At 37.8% G+C, this 5,793-nt stretch overlaps 1 long non-coding RNA gene across 1 annotated transcript; it reads left to right on the forward strand.

Annotated features, from left to right (window-relative positions):
• The first annotated feature begins 850 nt into the window (after window positions 1-850).
• LOC119408532 lies at window positions 851-4,761 on the forward strand. The gene is made up of 3 exons (XR_005186740.1): window positions 851-926; window positions 4,515-4,574; window positions 4,707-4,761. It is a non-coding gene; the product is annotated as an uncharacterized LOC119408532 (long non-coding RNA).
• Window positions 4,762-5,793: the final 1,032 nt, after the last annotated feature.

The following is a 5,793-nucleotide window of genomic DNA, read 5'->3' on the forward strand; positions in this document are numbered from 1 at the left end:
ATGAGTTTGTCATATATGATGTACCGGTACATGTTTGTAATTTAAAAGCTTGAAGGCTTTTCGAAAACTGTGCAATACGTAATGTCTCATTAGGCAAAATAATTTAAATTGTTTCTTTTTTTTTTTCCAGTGGAAAACCTCTGATACACTATATTATTTTACGTCATCACTCAGTCATGACTGAACTGCTACAGTTACTGTAAAGCAGGGTACTGAGGGTCAGCAAACACCAGCTAACTGAAAAATATATCACGAGTATTAGTACCATGTTGTTTTAAGTATTACATAAAATATACCACATATTTTATGGGTAAAATATTTAGTAAGTAAAAGTGAATTTGTGTCCAGACAAAGATTTTATCCCAGTAGTGGTAGAGCTTTTTGTCTCTGTGACCAGGCTTGTTTAGAGGTTTATTACAGAGTAATCTCGTTTTCTGTTTCTATATTGAGCATGAAATGTTTTTTTAAGATAGATTAATTATATTTTATGTGTTTGAGATTGATTACACAGTATACAGTGCACACAAGGTGTTACCAATGTGTGGTTTCACCACGTAGAAAGAACAGTGAGACACGGAGCACCTAGCAAAATGGCAGCCAGAAATCTCATCATCTCAGTGTATGTTTCAGTGGTGGTGTCCATGAATGTGTGAGCTTCATCATGCTTCATTGTTTAGAATCCAGGGATGATGAGAGGCATGATTCAGAAAGTCAACCCATTCAGATCCTCCCAGCCAAAGGTGATGTTTGTTCACGTCGTAACAACCACCAGAGTTTTATTTAAATAAAAAAAGAAACTTGTCAAGCTCAATTCTTTTTTTTTTTTTTTTTTTTTGGCTATTACCTTTCAGGAGACCCGGCCTCCAGAAACTGACCTCTCCTCCAGCAGTGGAAGCTTAGTGGACCACAGCGTACCAGTGAAGCAGGTAGAATATCCCGGTGGCCGACGGGTGCAAACGAGTTGCAAACAGCTAAACGTGCAGCAAACACATGAATGATGCAAACTTCTAAACCATCAAAAAAAATAACGTAAAGAAAAAATGCTGCAAATATCAAAATCACTAAAAAAAAACACCAAAACAGCTGCAAGTAAGAAATGCTGCAAACTCACTGCTCAAAACAGAAGTTCACCAGACCAGTAGGGGGACTCATCCACCAAGTCAACTGGAACCAGACCCAGCTGTAAACACATTCTAGCTGAGCGGACATTTTCTCAAGTTATAAAACTTTCATGGTCTGCAAGGATATTTAAAATCTGTCAACTAAAGAGAGGTTTTGGTGATGTAAGGAAACATAAAGTAGCTTCTGTAAAAGCAAGACAGAAAATTAAACATTGGTCAGATCTTGGCTTTCAATCATGTAATTTACTATTTCATACAAAAGTCAGAGGCAGTATCAAGATAAACATGAAAAAGAAAGTATTAGAAAAAATTTCCACATTATGAAATTTTGGGGGGTAGAGGTAGCAAAACAAGAAGTTAGTCCAAGTAAGAAGGATTGAAACATTTCTAAGATCTGCCACTGTAAAGTAGAAATACTCCTAATAATTTTAGTGTAAAGTCTGTGTCTGTATCACTGACATTAGTGTTTTGTTAAGTATGAAAGGTCTCGTATCAATTTATAAAATAGGCATATTTTAAAAACATACAGTATTTCAAAATATTTTCAACCAAGTTCACTAATCTTTATGAAGTAAACATTCACTACCGTAATGCCAATATATTATGGCTACTACTACTACTTTATTTATAAAGCCCTTTAAAACAACCACAGCTGCAACAGCGTGCTGTACACATAAAATTAAGAACATACCGTGTTTTCTGCCATACCCGTCGCTCCACCCTATAAGTCGTATCAATCCAAATATGTCAAAAAAAGGGAAAAATTCATAATTGTGCTGCTTTGTCGTTGCATCTAGTATGTGTCACCGCTGATGCATCGCGTTTGTTACGTGTCACCACTGACAACCTGGAAATGTGGGCCGGTGTTGTGCCAAAAATAGATGGGCTGCCAAATGGCAGCCGTGGGAGCATGCACAGGACGACTTTAACAAGAATTTAACAATATTAACACTTAAAAACAATTATTTGTTTGCTCAAAATTATAGTAAAGGTGTGTCTCAGTCTAACGTTTGCTTACTAAAAGAACTTTAACGGTCGCTGTATTTGCTGCCTCGGTGCTCCGCAAGCGTGCAAAGGGACGAAAAAAGGAGGAACGCTGTCTGTTTCTTCGAAATTTAACAAGAAAAGCACCTAAAACAATTATTTGTTTGCTCGAAATCATAGTAAAGGTGTGTCTCAGTTGAACTTTTACTTAATAAATGCACTTTAATGGACTAATTAGCTGCATTTCGCCGGGGTGGTGCAGCTGGTTTGACGGTTCCAAGCAGCGAGCTGGAAGAAGGTGGCAGGATTTGGCAAGCCGATTGTGTCATTAATAGCTGGTGAAGATTCTCAGTTATCCAGGACATGGTAAATTCAAAAAAGTTCAAGAAAAAAAAACAACAATAAACTATAAAGTAAAGTATAATAAATAAAGTCCAGTTGATTTTGTATTGAACTTTGTTGAATTTGTCATTATAGCTACATTTACATTTTATGATACAACGACATGCCACACTGCCACTCCTACTCTGCTACCATCTAGTGGCTGAAAGTGGTACTGCTCAATTTTTTTTTCTTTCAGAATAAATGAAAACGGTCATATCTCAGCCAAAAATTGGTTTATAAATATGGGAAAAAATCCATAAATATGTCGCTTCTGTCTATAAGTCGCAGGACATGCAAATTATGCAAAATAACCTGTGACTTATAGGGCGAAAAATACAGTACAAGAGTAAAAATATAGTACAAGAGTAAAAATACAGTACAAGAGTAAAACAGTAAGATCAATAAAACTGTAGTGCAGAACAAATTTCAATCTGTGCCAAAATCCAGAGAATAAAAATGTGTTTTTAAAAGAGTTTTAAAATGGACAGTGAGGGGGCTCGTCTGATGAGAAGAGGGAGATTGTTCCACAGTCTTGGAGCGGCAACAGAAAAAGCTCTGTCCCCGCTGAGCCTCCGTTTGGACATTAGAACAGACCGTTCCTTAAATACTCTTGGTACTGTACATACCCAAAACAGAGATGTCTGGGATTTTGCCATAATCTATTGGTGGTACCATCCTTCTCAAGACAATTACAGATTTTTGTGCAACTAGGCTTAAAATAACCAGAAAATATTTTTCTTTAAAATAAAACAGTACTCAATGTGCATTAAACTCCTAAAATAAAACACTTAGTGACCAGTGGCCACTCAGCTACAATGTGTTTGCAGGGGGTCTGGTCCCAGTTGACTTGGTGGTGGAGTCCCCCTCCTGGTCTGGTGCTCTTCTGTTTTGAGCAGTGAGTTTGCAGCGATTCTTACTTGGCAGTTGTTTTGGTGTTTTTAGTGTTTCGCAGCATTTTTATGTTTCTTGTATGTTGTATATTGCTTCTTCTATTTTCTGTGATCGCAGATTTTTGCGTTTGCAGCATTTTTCTGTAGCATTTTTAACTTGTTTGTTTTGGTTTTAAGTTTGCAACATTCATATGTTTTCAGCTCGTTTTAACTGTGTGCAGCTCGTTTTCACCTATCGGCCACCATAAAAGATACTATAATGCAGGGGTGTCAAACTTGAGGCTTGAGGGCCACATTTGGCCCCCGGGCCTTAAGTTTGACACCTATAAAAGTCTTTTTAAATGCTGCATTTAAAACTGTCAGCACCAGGAACATCTCCTCAAGATGGAGGAGTTCATGTATCTGGGCGTCTTGTTCACATGTGATGGTGGGATGGAGCAGGGGGTTGTGTGGAAGAATTGAGGACTCGTCCTCAGTAACGAGGGCATTTCTTCTACTGGTCTGTCTACATTCTAACCTTTTTATGGTCATGAGGTTTGGATCATGACTGAAAGGCAGATCTGAACTGAGCTGACTTTGTGTGGTGGTGGGGTTTAGCGTCAGAGATATGACAAAGAGCTCGGGGGGGGACTCAGAGTAGAGGTGCTGCTCCATCGCATCAAAATGAATCAGTTGAGGTGGTTCAGAGAGAAGCAAGAGCTCGCTGAAGAGATCGTGTATCCTTTCCGGCCTGGAAATCCATTGGGGACCACTAGGAGCTGGAGAGTGTCACTGGGAAGGAAGGTGTCTGGTGTTCTCCTGGACCTGTTGTCTCTGTGACCTGACTACTGTTAAGTGGTAGAAGATGAAGATGGAGATGATGAAGAACTGTTACTTGAAGAAGGTGTGAAGCAGGAGAACTCTTCTGGAGCCCATTGATCGTGTTGTTATCAGTTTGATGAGGGAGTCATTTATGAAGAGTTTTACTCATTTAGAAACAAATTCAATGACCAGTTTTAACCACTAGATGGAGACAAAGCAAATCAATTTTAACCTTTACTAAGCATATGAACTTTTTTCAGCTTCCTGTGCATAACTTATTATGAATACACATATTCACTGTTTTTATGTTGGTTTCTAATGTATTTTATTTTAGAACCCAGGGATGTTCAAAGAGATGATGCAGAAAGTAAACCCATTCAGGTCAAACACACAGGTATTTAACATGTTCTAATTGCATTTAACTTAGGGAAGCCCTGTTTAAATGCTGTTTATGAATTATCACTGATAACTGATGATCAGTCTTAACAACGTTTGCTGGTTTAACCTCTGTTGTAATGTTCTACAGGTGGCAGATGGTGCTTGTGAGACCGACTCTGTGGTTCCAACTCGCAGCATCGAGGTAAAAACTGTTAAACGTGGAGATGTTTGCTTCAGTGAAGGGTTTTCAACAGGATGTTGAGGTTTTGTTCCAGTTTATTTACATCTTGTTGATTAAAATCTTCAATTTCATTTATGATTTCATTTTTACCTTTATTTTATAGTTCTTGAACTTGACACTCTGATCACAGTTTTATGGGATAGTTCAGCTCTTTTGAATTGGGGTTCTGTGGAAATATGCTCAAACAATGTCTTACCTGTGGTAGATAAGCACTTTAAAAGGCTCCATATGGAGAAATATTTTTACAGGACTGATGAGCTAACTGCTGGTCCAAATGTAGCTAAGAACAAAGTAGATCCCTAAATAACTCCAATTTCAAAAGATTCCATCTTGGTTTTTATTATTTATAGTTTCACAACCAAACCTGAAATGAAAATACCGTAATTCTCTGGCTACAGAACGCACCTATCTCTAAGCCGTGCATACTATATTTAAGATAAAACATAATATTGTACATAAATAAGATGCTACTGTTATTAAACCGTGGATATCCATGTTTTTTTATCACAATCTGCGCCCAGCTCCTGGCATTATGTGCAGCTCTTGTTGTAGTACAAGATTCAGCCACTAGATGGAGTTTCGTAGACTATGGCTTGGTGATCGTCATGTCTTCATGATACTTCGCTGTCTGACTCATGGTTAAAACCATTCAACGTACAAAATGAACACAAGAAGTATCTAAGCATAATCACTGGAGAGAACAGCGCTTAACACCTACGTAATCTAAATTATTAAAAAATTATACACCGGTCAATTTTACCCACAAGTCTTAGCGAGGTCATGTGACCAGGAGTCACATAGTACCGGTAAAATATGGTAACTATTCATTAAATTAGTACCATTGATTTTTACTGATTTTTACTTGACTGCTTTAAAAATAAATTTTGACGACTTCTGCTCAGCGGAGCCCACGTGACCCAGGAGGAGAGAAACATCCGGTAAATGTTTTTATCTGAAAAATGCCTTTAACACGGCTAAAAAACAAACAAAATAC

This window comes from Nematolebias whitei, chromosome 1 (assembly GCF_014905685.2).
Source record: "Nematolebias whitei isolate Nwh7 chromosome 1, NemWhi1, whole genome shotgun sequence".
In the NCBI taxonomy this organism is placed as follows: domain Eukaryota; kingdom Metazoa; phylum Chordata; class Actinopteri; order Cyprinodontiformes; family Rivulidae; genus Nematolebias; species Nematolebias whitei.